Source organism: Actinia tenebrosa, unplaced genomic scaffold (assembly GCF_029948245.1).
Source record: "Actinia tenebrosa isolate PJP-AT-01 unplaced genomic scaffold, QUT_ActTen_1.0 PGA_scaffold0__85_contigs__length_37466705, whole genome shotgun sequence".
Classification (NCBI taxonomy): domain Eukaryota; kingdom Metazoa; phylum Cnidaria; class Anthozoa; order Actiniaria; family Actiniidae; genus Actinia; species Actinia tenebrosa.
In genome coordinates this window covers 10,602,109-10,615,542 of record NW_028292569.1, presented here as the reverse complement: position 1 = coordinate 10,615,542, position 13,434 = coordinate 10,602,109, and the positions used below count along the sequence as shown (strand labels likewise).

The 13,434-nt window shown below is 34.5% G+C and overlaps 1 pseudogene; it reads right to left on the bottom strand.

Annotated features, from left to right (window-relative positions):
• Window positions 1-5,559: 5,559 nt before the first annotated feature.
• Window positions 5,560-6,640, bottom strand: LOC116304625 (uncharacterized; annotated as a pseudogene).
• Between the last annotated feature and the right edge of the window lie 6,794 nt (window positions 6,641-13,434).

Genomic DNA, 13,434 nt, shown 5'->3' with positions numbered 1-13,434 from the left:
AAGAAAAGAATAAGAAAAGAAGAAAAGAAACAGTCAAAGAAAAGGAATCGAAAGAAGAAAAGAAAAGAATAAAAGAAAGAAAAGAAAGGAACGAAAGAAAAGAAAGATGAAGAAAGAAAAGAAAAGAAACGAAAAGAAAAGAAAGAAAAGAAGAAAGAAAAGAAAGAAAAGAATAAGAAAGGAAAAGAAGAAAAGAACAAGAAAGATAAGAAAGAAATACGAATAAAAATAAAGAAAAGTAAAATGAAAATAAAGTAAAATAAAAGAAAATAAAAGAAAAGTAATGAAAAAATGAAAGTTAAAAATAAAAAGGAAAGAAAATGGAAAAGAAAAGTAAAGAAAAGAAAAGAAAAGAAAATAAAAACAAATAAAATAAAATAAAATAAAATAAAATAAAATAAAATAAAATAAAATAAAATAAAATAAAATAAAATAAAATAAAATAAAATAAAATAAAATAAAATAAAATAAAATAAAATAAAATAAAATAAAATAAAATAAAATAAAATAAAATAAAATAAAATAAAATAAAATAAAATAAAATAAAATAAAATAAAATTAGATAATATGATAAATAATAAATGATTTATTGTATCACGGGAAGAAATCTCTCTTTTTTACAGTCCAACAATTTTTCTTGCCTTAACAAAAAGTCTCTTTTAATTTCTTTGCCACAAGGTAACCTAATCCTCTCCCTGTCTCAATCATGTCAATGCATCAGATGTCATAGTTCTCTCAAAGGAAATAGAGTAAAATAGGCAGTCAGGAAGGATGGGGCCTCTCTAGGTTCGAGCTTCGCGCGAAGCTAAAAGAGAAATTCTTAAATAATTATCATAAGGCACGGTGATGAGCTCTCTTACTTCATACTCTCTTGACATTGGATGGCTAAAAGTAGATTTTTAGAAGTTTTCAATTGCGAGGCAATGCCAGTAAAAATCAAAACATATTCGAAAATCGGTGGCCAAGTTAAAAAAAAAAAAAAAAAAAAAAAAGGATTTTGCTCATTCTTGGTCCAAATACCACCCAAATAAACTTACTGATGTTCATTTTGACTAATTTCACTTTCATTTTGAGAAAATCGTGAAAATCGATTTTGGCCGTCGGCGCCCTCATTTCAGCATAAATCCAAAGTGAAAATGGTAGGTCTGGGAAAGGCACTCGCGTATAAAGCTGAAGCAAACTAGAGAAGATCTGTTTTTGGAATATGGTAAAGGAAAGATTAATGACTTTTTTGGGCTAAAATTTTACAAATAGGGGAACGCGTTCTAATAAGTGAACAGGAACTTTTAACAAACTACATTTTTCGGGTTCTCAGATATTTTAAAATGTCAGCTTAAACGCCAGTCTCATCAAACAGTCCTTCTCAGGATTACATCCACCGCGGATGATCTTAATACTTCGATAAACATAAGTACATAAATATAGGCTATACGAATATCAATATTGTCAAGTTCTATTGAATAATATGTCATGTTAAATGAATTTGTTGATATCGCTTTATAGTAAACCTGGCTCTTCAAACACTGTTCTCCTCACCGATCTTTGCTTGTTTGTGCAGAGAATACTGCTAGAGTAGCTGAGTAATGAATTGTTAATTATATAGTGGCGTAGCTAAAATAACAAAAACGTAGCGGTGAGAGCGCTCGCCTCTCACCAATGCGACCCGGGTTCAAGTCCCGCTGAGCTCGGTGTCGAAAGTGAGTAGAGTCGTTTGTTGGTTCTCTGTGTTTCCAGGGTTCTCCGGCTTTCATCCCTCCGTAAAAATTAACTCCTAAATTCTAATTGTAATTACAGTGGATGAATAGCTACTCTGTAGAAATGCCACTGTTAAATACCATTTATTTATATTTATATTTTATTTATTTATTAACCAAAAAAAGACATTTCCCATCAAGTTTATTGACTATTCTTAGAAATATTCGCTTCGAAGTAATCGCTTAGAAATTGGTTGCAAATTCGTGTTCACGAGCATAGTATTGATATTTATAGTTCGGCTGTTTTGAATTACAGGACTGTCTTGAATTACAGCAGTCAACGAAAAAGAGCATGCGATTTACAGCACGTGACCGGCCGGCTCCGCCCTCTCTTTATCACTTGGCAACAAGGTGATATTGATTGGCAGCTGGTACATACTAATTGATCGGACTGTAGACCGGAATTCTATAGTAGAAGACAGCAAAGGTCCCTTGGGTAATGTCCTGAAGACCAATGGCTGCTATTGCGCATCCTTGTCCATTTTGTAGGTGAGGAATCAGGACGACCAGTCACATTGGCTAGAATTTACTCTCCATCAAATCAAGTACCCGAACCACGGCATGAACAAGGCGCACACAAGGCCACCTCAAAAGAAATAAATCAGCCAATCAAAATATTAGAAATCATCGAAAGCACTTCACAGTCAAACGAAAGTTGCTTCAGGATCAGAAAGAGATTAAATGTTAAGAAGCCAATTTTCACACATCTTCTGTAACACCTAACTTCTTGATGTTCTGAATGCGCAAGTAAACTTTTTGTGTCTACTGCATATTAATAAGCAGTAGACACTACGCCATCGAGTTTACACAGATATACTTCATATTCTATTTGACTAGCAAAAAATATAGTTAAGGTAGTTCCGGACCCTTGCTACCGCGCATACATTTCGCGCATCTCCTTTTTTACCCTTTATTTGCGCTGTTTTGAAAATTGATTTAATTAATGTCAGAAGTTGAATCCTTTTCTATAACTTAACAAAGTATTTCGCTAATTCATGGAAGTTTTGAGGCAAAAATGAAATGTTTTCAAATCTAGCTTAGATTTTCATTGCCTGACTGGATCACTCTTTTGGTTCAAAACAACAAATTCATAACTTTATAAAAATAAAGTAACAAAAATGAATTTGACATGTTATTCTCAAAATCAATTCGAAATGCGTCTTAAATTCTCTGGAGATTACAAAGACGATTTGACATGTTTCAGACGGAGGTTAATGTACTAGAACCCAGTCCCGCGCGGACAGGATTTGTGTTTTTTGACCAAAAACGTGGATCTAGTCACTCATAGCTCGTCTATTAGTACGGTGACCCCCATTTTTTTCCTTTTTTCTTTTCATTCGGAGCTAGATATCATATTCTTTGGATTTAGTGCGGAAAGAAAAAAAATTCATAGTTAAAATTGTCATGACTTCTTAACATATTTACAACTACACACGCATATAACAGCGCCGAATTACAAGCAATTTCGCTTCTAGAATTAACGTTTCACACTACTTGCAAAAAATTGGATGGATTTTTTATCTAGACATGTTTTCTAGACTCAACACCTATAGTTTAAAACAGCTTTATATTTTTCTTTGTTAAATCGATTCGAGTAAATGGAATTTATTAGAGGAGGCAGATTTTCGGCAAAAACGCGTGGAAAACTGATGAATCCCTCCTTTCGAAGCCTTATATCTCGATAACCAATACGGTGACCCCTTTTTCTTTTTTCATTATTTGAATACCCTAACAATGAACTTCAAATGCCAGAATTAAAAAAAAAAAAATTATAGAAGAATTTTGAAGATCCGGTACTACCTTAAATAATGACATACAAAAGATATATAGGAAAATTCTGGACCAAAACTTTTGTCCGGTTTAGAGTGAATTCCGGTATACTGAGGGTCCGGTATAGAGGGGTTTCACTGTACGATATAACTGACATGGAGTTCATCCCGGTGTAAGGGATGTAAAACTTATCCGAAGTCCCGCGTACTGGCTGGTCAACTTGGTTGCTCTGTTTGCGACTGCTTACGACCTTTTATCGACTGGAAAACGTTTGACCAAAGTTTCAAACATGATTTGGTAAGATTCAGTGATCTCCACAAGGTAATCGCAGCCATTTTTGAAGTGATTTATATTTTATTTTTCTATTTTTTGGAACAAGTTAGGCACACAGGTGTCATCGAATGTGTCAAGTGTTGTTTAATTAAAGTGCTTTCAGTTAAGCTACACGAAGCATGTTAACAATGTCGCTTCAAGAATGATCTTTACCTATTAAACCGATGTGATGTGAAACTGACTTAGATTCTTAAAGTGACAATATTTGAGCCCTTTAAAGGGATAACTGATCAGCTCCATAAGCAGAATATTAAGTCCTGAATACCTACAAGTGAATATTTTACATATATATGATTCAAAAATGTCGCTGTGTATCTATCAGCAGTAGACACATGTACTCATCGAGTACGTATTTTTTTAACTTTGCTTTAAAAATAAAGAAAAATAATACTCAATGAAATAACTTGACCCGTTCCAGAACGTAAAACAACAACAACAACGGAAAACACATACACACAAAACACAACCACAAACAAACAAACGAATGAACAAAAAATATATATTATCTATGTATAGTAAAAAATGCTGATAATGAAATATTTTAATATTTTATAGTCACCCATCTAGGTAGTAATCTCGCTTAACCGGGCTTGACTCTTAATTTCTAAGGATTGCAATATCATTGTAATTGTGCTAATAACTATTTTTCTCGGGATTTTATAATTGACAATGGTAAGGTACTTGAAACCATTTTTTAAACCTCATGACCCTTGACAACATGCGTCACAAGCTGTCATTTTTCTTGCTTTTATTTTAAAATCAATATAATTTGATTTGTTTTTAGATGAGCTGGAAGACGAAACTCAGGCGATGTCGGCTTGCTGAGTGACGACAATTTCTACGACAACTGCTAACCATTTATATAGCACAACCAAAATGAATGCTGGATTGGCAAGTGATATGTGAACACGCATGTGAAAATGTTCATGTCTGTATTTGTTCTATCGAAGCAAGTATGATTTGAATATATAAATAGATCACCGGACTACCTAGCATTTATTGCAGTGTCAGCTTCCCACATGGGCAAAGTTTTTTGGAATAGGTTTATGTTAGAGTGATGACATGTAATTTATAAAACAAAAATCTAACAGTGGACTAATAGTCAATTGGAACATGCATCTTAAACTTGTATCTAATACACTAGGACCTATTTCATGGGTTAAATGTAACATCACTCATCATTTATGTTGCTGTTTGTCACTTGTCAGAGATGGCAGAACAGTTGGAGCTGGGGGGAGCTTTACCCCATTCACACACACACCAAAAAAAATCACACTTTTTTCCTTTTTTGCCTGAGTAAAAAATTTTTTAGGATGTGCAGCCAGAAAAAGAAATTCTAGCACTCCCCACTCCACACAGCCACAAATGTGCAAGCTCTGCCATCCTTGCTTGTGTTTCTATATACTAAAATACCCTTCAGTCTTTTAGCATGTAGAGATAGGGGGTCAAAAACTGAACAATACACTAATATAATAAAATCTAAGCAGTCAGATATATATTTATATTCCTTATATTTATATTAAAGCACTTATATCACTGTTTGTCACTTGTGTTTTTGTATAGACAATCTTTAGTCTTCTAGTATGTTGAAATATAAAGGGACCTCGATCCCACTGATGCATGTAGCCATTTTAGCAGTTAATAAACCAGAACAAGTGAGGTCAAAACTGACTCTAAGTGTATGAAATGTCTTATTTAATTTCTAGAGAAAATACTCTTGTAATCCAGGTGGGTCTAAACCAAAAAAGGATGACGTTGTGGATTTGTAGAGGCATGTATGAGCATTAGTTAGCAATGCTCAAACAGAGTACATCTTCCCTACAGCACTAAGTCCAATCTTTAAGTTCTTTTTGAAGTCCAGAAAAGCAAAATAATTGGTAACATCTCCAAAAACCCATTCAACAGATGCTCTTTTACACTACTCATTGCAGAATTATAATTTGTTTGAATTTGGGTTAGTCTGGGACCTTTAAATGGTGATTGAAGATGGACGCTAATAGGGTAGGCAAGGTCTCTATATAAACACAGTGTGTGGCCAAGGGGAGAGAAGGCATGTCCTTGCAAAACACCAAGTAAACCAGATTCCCCCAACATGCCACTGTCATGTCTCCTTCCGACAACTGGACCATATAAGTTGGCTATTAAACCGTTTGGGGCAACAACAGACTGAAACTTGATTGCGTGAACTCGTTTGTAGTCCGTTATAAAGGATTCTCTGATTCTTTCCTGGTCTCAAAATTGGTCTAACAGTCCCATCAATGAATCCCCAACAATTTTGAAGTGGAGCTCCTTTAGCGTGAACAACGTCTGCATAGTTTAGCAGATTAGCCTGAGAGAGCCATGGCTGCTTAAAATTACGTAAACGGTGGTACTGGGTTTGGTAAACATGATTCATGACTTGGTTTGATATCATGCAAAGCTGTGGCACTGGTCTTGCAAACCTTGGCAGCATGTCTGAATATCTACAAGGGTATGCAAATCGTTTCAAGAAAATGCAAGTAGCTTCTATTCCATCAACAGCAACTCGATTATAGCATCTCAACACGTCTGGTATTTGCAAAACCTCAGCAAGTAAGTAAATATCGTTCTTCAAAAATCTAAATTCCGATTTGCATTCATCGTCTGTCAAAATATCAAGTTCAAACGGTTTGTGCGTCCAATATGGAAGTTCAAGGTTGTTAGAACTGTTCAAGTCATAAAGAAGAAGCAACTCTTCGTCGTTTAATCAAATTGTCACTATGAGCAAACAGCAAATCATCTCGAACTTCTCGCAATGAAACCATCACGAACGGTAAAATTTAAATTTCCCGCTAACATATATGATTCCCGTCTAGTCTGATGCGTAATTATGCTTACTCGACGTTGACACGTGGACGACGACGTTTTTCGACCTAGTCTTTTTCGGTCAAGAACACCGTCGTCTTGGTCTCCCGTCGTCGATGCGTAAAGTGCCTAGTGTCCATTACAAACCTACTGACTCTCATTCTTATTTAATCTACTCGTCTTCTCATCCTAAGCACACTCTTAACGCTATAAGCCTTTTCATAGTTTAAGAATTGATTCCACTGCGCATGCGATTTTATCCCGAACTTCTCACCTTCTTTTGTTTAATTAAGAACAAAAGAAGGTTTAGACAAAAGAAGGTGAGAAATTCGGGATAAAATCGCATGCGCACTGAAAACGATTCTTAAACTATGAAAAGGCTTATTCCTTTCTCGCCATTTCTTCGTCTTCGTCGTTTGTGTAGTGATGATCTTGATTTTTCTATTAAATGTTCTGAGATGCGTTCCTTCTTCCTTAAGCGTAATTATCCTGCTCATGTTATTGATCGCGCCGCATTCGCAAAGTTTCTACTATTGATCGTACCACCGCTCTCACTCCTCACACTCGTCCCTCTAATGATCGCATTCCTTTCACTCTTACGTATCATCCTATCCCGGCTATTATTATTATTATTATTATTCCATTAAACCCATTGTTAACCGCAACTTTTCTCTGCTTGACTCTGATACTGGCACTTCTGCTATTTTCAACAACCGCCCTCTTTTTTCTTATAAACGTGATCGTGATCTTCGTTCTTTAATTCTTGGTTAAGGGAGTTCTTCCCTCTAACAAAGAACCTGGTACTTTTCGTTGTTCTCGTAAACGTTGTTATACTTGTCCTCACATATAGCCTCTCGCACTTCTGTTGTAAGTCCTAAATCCACTGTTAAAATCACTGACCATTTTGTTTGTACCACTTCTAATGTTGTATATTGTATTAAATGTACCCGCTGTAATCTTTTGTATGTGGGCGAGACTGGCCGCCGTCTTGGTGATCTAATTTGCAATCACTTTATGATATTCGCAAAAACGATCCCACCAAACCAGTTTCCCGCCATTTTAATCTAGCTAACCATTCTCTTTCTGACTTCATTGTTTTGGTCTTTCTTTGATTAACGGCAACAATGATTGTCGCAAGACCAAAGAAATGCGTGTTATTCACCAATTGGGCACTCTTAGTCCCAACGGGATTAATGAACGCCCTACTTTGAACTGACCTTTTCTTTTGTCTTTGATTGTTTGTTTTTGTTTCCTTGCCTACCTTGCTCTCATTGGTTTCTTTTGTCTTATTCTATCACATATACACTCCTTTCTACCACCTCTTTATCTTTTACTCCGACGAAGGACTAGCATCCGAAACGTCAGAAAGGTTTTTCATCTTTTCACGGTGTATAATTTACGTTTTTATCATTACCGATATTACTAAGTTGAACGATGAATTGTCTCATGCCGATTGGAGCAGCTTTTTGATAGAGGATTCCGATATCGATGTTGTCTATGACAAGTGGTTTTTTCATTTCAGCTCTATTGTTGAACAGTATATTCCTTTTAAAACTATCACGGTTAGACCTAATGATAAACCCTGGAGGAATAGTGTGGTGCGTTCTTCTATTAAGAAACGTGATCGACTTCTCCAGGCTCACAATAGGATTAAGACAGATCTCTCTTGGGAGCGTTATCGTCGTCAACGTAACTTCACAGTTGCCTTTATAAGACGTGCTAAAAAATCTTATTATGACAAAGCAAATAAGGATCTGACTGATCCATTGACTAATCACAAGAAGTGGTGGTCTATAACTAAGCGTCTTTGTGGTAACAATGCTCCTTCAATACCTGCCATTATAGAGGATATTGTTTCTATTGTAGATACAAAGACCAAGGCATCTCTTTTTTTAATGAATTCTTTGTTGCCCAGACAATACTCCCACATTCTGATAGTGTAAAGCCTTCACTTCCATTGCATTCGGCGGGTACATTTATTTCCAGCGTTAAAGCAACAAGTGATGAAGTTTTCGATCTAATGCGAAAAGTTGATGTTTCCAAAGCATGTGGTCATGATGGAATTGGTTATAGAATTATTAAATTATGTGCTGATGGTTTTCACCAATCTCTTACTGACTTTATCAATTTGTCCTATAAGCTAGCTATTTACCCTAGTAAGTGGAAGCGCGCAAATATTATTCCTTTGTTTAAAAAAGATAATGGACAGTTGATAACAAATTATCGTCCAGTTTCTCTTTTGCCATCTATATCCAAAATTTGCGAAAAGATTGTGGTCTTACGAATTTATGAATATTTGAAGGACATAAATTTCTTTTATAAGTATCAATCTGGGTTTAGACCATGTGATTCAACTGTAAATCAACTTATTCACCTAGTTCATCAAATTTACAAATCTTTGGATAAGGGTAATTAAGTATGAATTGTTTTCTTGGATATAAGTAAGGCATTTGATAAAGTGTGGCACACGCTGGTTTGCTGTGTAAACTAGAAGCTCTTGGAGTTAAAGGTCCCTTGTTACAATGGATTAAAAGTTATTTGCACAGAAGGGAACAAAGTGTTGTATTAGAAGGTCAATGATCTGAATGGAAAGTTATTGAGGCAGGAGTCCCACAAGTTCTGTCTTAGGTCCTCTCTTCTTTTTAATATATATTAATGACATTGTTTCTGGTCTTACTTTCTTTCGCATCCTTCACTGACGATACTACTCTTTTTGAAACTGTGGAGAATCGATTAGTATCCGCTGACAGACGTAACTCTGAACTTAGTAAGATAATTGAATGATCTAACAAATGGAAAGTGACAATGAATCCTGTGAAATCACGTAGTATTACTTTCTCTCGAAAATACGAGAAAGAACCTCATCCGAATCTTTTTATGGATGGGAAAAGGATTAATGAGGTGGATTCCCATGAGCATCTTGGGATTACTTTGCAAAGTAAGATGTTTTGGAAAAATCACATTATGAAGATACGTGATAAAGCATGCAAACGGCTTAATTTATTGAAACCTTTAAAATATAAACTTAATAGATTAACTCTCATTTGTTTATATAAAAGTTTAATCAGGCCCCTTTTGGAGTATGCCGATGTTATTTGGGACAACTGCTCAATAGCTGATTAACAATTATTAGAGCACATTCAATATGAGACAGCCAGAGTGGTCACGGGTGCAATGAAAGGAACACGATCAAATCTTTTACGTGAAGAGCTAGCATGGGATGAGTTAAAGTCTAGACGTAAGGTTCATAAACTTGTACATTTTTATAAAATTGTTTCGGGTGTCACTCCTTCCTATCTCTCGGACTTGTTACCAGCAATAGTTAAGCAACGTTCTACTCGATCTCTAAGGTCCAATTATAATTTCAGTCTTTTTCCTTGTAGGACGGAACGTTTTCTGCAGTCTTTTTTTTCCTTCTGCTGTTAAGTTATGGAATTCTTTATATTTGCAAATTGGGAATGTGGAATCTCTTTCTATTTTTAAGAAAGATATCTGTGACAAGTTTCTTTCGTTGAAATGTAATAAACTATTTAATTATTCTATTTCAAGAATAGCGTCAGTTCTACATGCTCGATTAAGGTTACAAGCCTGTGCATTAAACGAGTACTTGTTTCAAATTAATTGTTCTGTCTCTCCCCGATGTTAATGTAGATATTTAAATGTCCCTTATATGCTGCTCAGAGAAATTATCTTTTTAACTCAGCTGCATTGATTTGTGGTAGTTTGTGGCAAAATGTTTCTTCAAAAATTCAAAAACTTAGTTGGTTTTTATATGGCTGTAGAGAAAAATCATGAACTTTTCACTGAAGTACAAAAGTACATATTAGCTACAAACGGCTTTTTGTTCACCAAAGATTAATTATTTTTTCATTTACTGTTTTCATTATTTCGCTTTTGCTAATTTAATTTTCTTTCTTTGCACTGTAAATATTATGGATGTGAGCCCCCTTGTTAAGCTTTACAGCTTTTGGGGCAAATGTTTAGTTAATTATGTTTTTAAAAAAATCTAAACCATATAGTACAGTCTTTGAATAGTTGAATTCACTGAATCCACTTCTGTTTTTTGCCTAGATAGTCATTATTTTGAGAAAAGATCCAAAAACCGTGTTTTTGAGACATAATTTGTATGGGCTCACATGAGGGGGCGTGAGCTTGAAATCGTAGCTGACCAAATGTTAACAGATTTTTCTGATGTTACTATTTTGTCAGTTGCCATATCGTTCTACGAGAAAAAAAACTGTAGAAATTTAGATATATTTGACCATGTAGTTTCGATTTTTCTAAATAATGCATGCAACCGACTTTTCGTAAAGTCGTGGTACTGCTCATGCTCGTGCACAACCTGGCGCGCGCGCGTACAAAAACTATATGGAGCCACCTTAAGAAAAAATGATAAACCATCGATTTTATTTTTCACGGCTTGTCTGACGTCACTTCCGTCCGTCCGTCCGTACATACGTACGTACGTACGCCCGTGTACACAACACGGGGATCCCGCTTGTTGTCACTGCAAAACTACTAGCAAATGATAATAATAAATAATGATAATTTAAAATTTCTATAGTGTTAGTATCCGCTAGTTCAATAACGCTCTACAGTTTTTTAAATAAGAACATTTAACTTTGTTGTTAAAATTTTTTAAATTGTTATAATATTATAAACATCATGACAATGATTCACCTAAATACATAGAAAAAGCAATTTGCAATATAACAAAAATTAACACTTTAATATCATTAAAAACATTTACACTGCATCAAATTCAATAAAAAATATTTATTAAAACTCAAGTAAAAATTTTAATATAAAATAATAAAAGTCAATTAGATTAATCATAAGCCGTCTTGAAAAGCCAGGTTTTCAAATCTTTTTTAAAAGTATAGATAGATGTACTGGACCTGATTTTAACTGGCAAGGAATTCCATAATTCAGGAGCAGCAAAAGAGAAAGCTCTTTTTCCATAAAGATTGAGATTGTAAGATGGTTTACATAACAGGTTTAATGATGAAGATCTCAAAAAATGAATAGGGACATAGGATTTTATAAGGTCAGAAAGATAAGAAGGAGCACTGTTGTTTAAAGCTTTATATGTCAATAAAAGAATTTTGAATTCATTACGTTGTTCCACTGGCAGCCAGTGTAAATTAAAAAGAACGGGAGTAATGTGCTCATGCTTACGAGAGACAAGTCTCGCTGCAGCATTTTGCACATGCTGTAGTTTATTTAGAGAAGTCTTCGGGAGACCATAAAGTAAAGAATTACAAAAATCAAATCTAGAAGAAATTAATGCATGCACAAGGGTTTCACATGCACTAAGACTAAGAAATTTAAGGATTTTCCAGATATTTTGGAGGTGAAAAAAGCAAGATCTATAGATAGCCGTAATATGAGCCTCAAGAGAGAGTCTTTCATCAAAAATAACACCAATATTACGAACAGAAGACGATGGACGAATATCAAAACCAGAAATGTTAAATAAGTCAATTGATGGACATGGACGATGAGTTGAAGAGAGTACCAGTATCTCAGTTTTATTACCATTCAACTTTAATTTATTCATAACCATCCATGTGTCAATATCCTTGACACATGCCTCAAGTTGGAGTTTGGCAGCCTCTAATTCGTATGTTGATGATGTAGAAAATGAAATGTAGAGCTGTGTATCATCAGCATACAGCCAATATCAAAGCGTGAAATTATCTCGACGATAGGTGAAACATACAATAAAAATAAAATAGGTCCTAAAACCGATCCTTGAGGAACACCAAAGTTGAAAGAGTGAGGAGGTGATGTGCCCCCTTGAACACTCACATAAAATTGCCTCTCACGTAGATAGGATTGAAACCATTTAAGAGCTGATCACCTAATCCCAAATTTCATAAAAAGTCTATTTAACAAGATTTCATGGTTTACAGTGTCAAATGCGGCTCTAAAATGCACAGAAAAAATCGCTTTAAACACTTTCATGTAGTTAAAGGTGGATCAAGAAGCGTTTTGCAAGAAGTCAGGTGTGTCTTTTTTAGTAAACAATTGTATGTTATTATTATTATTTTAATGACAAGAATTTATCTCAAAACTTTTTATATTTCTATAGATAAGCTTAATTGATTTTAATTCTGGATGAAATATAACCCTGAGAGCAAATATTACAACAAATATTTGTCCTTTATTTAACTTAGTAAATCTTAAACAATAAGGTTGTTTTTAACTAACTGTCGTATATGTTTTTCGTTAAAGAAAAATGCAGCTTTGTTCGCCTCCTATCGCGAGGTCCCATCGGCAAACCAAAGAAGACTTTCGTTCAATAATTTTATATCTTTCTACAGATAATTTATTTAAATATTGAATGAAATATAAAATTACACGAAATATTTAACTGTTTATTAAGTTGTCAGAGTTAGTATGATTATACAAGTGAGATATGAATTTGTGTTGAGAGATAATATTTTATAACATATTCAAGTAAATCCGCGCAAACTGATTGGTTGAAAAGCATGAACCATTTGCCCATGGGTTGCACGCTCACGTCAGCTTTTTTTACTTCAGCAAAAAAGGACTTTTTGCATCTTTTTACTAACAATCTATCTAGAAAAAATAACTAAAAATGATTGAAAAAAAAAAAAAAATAGCGAAAATACTCATCATTCTCCGACATTTAGTATAGAGTTGTCATTTGTCAAAATTTGCATCACTTTCAAACAGTGAGCTGGACAAGATTGTGTCAGAGCGTCACTCCAAAAAGACAAAGGAAACC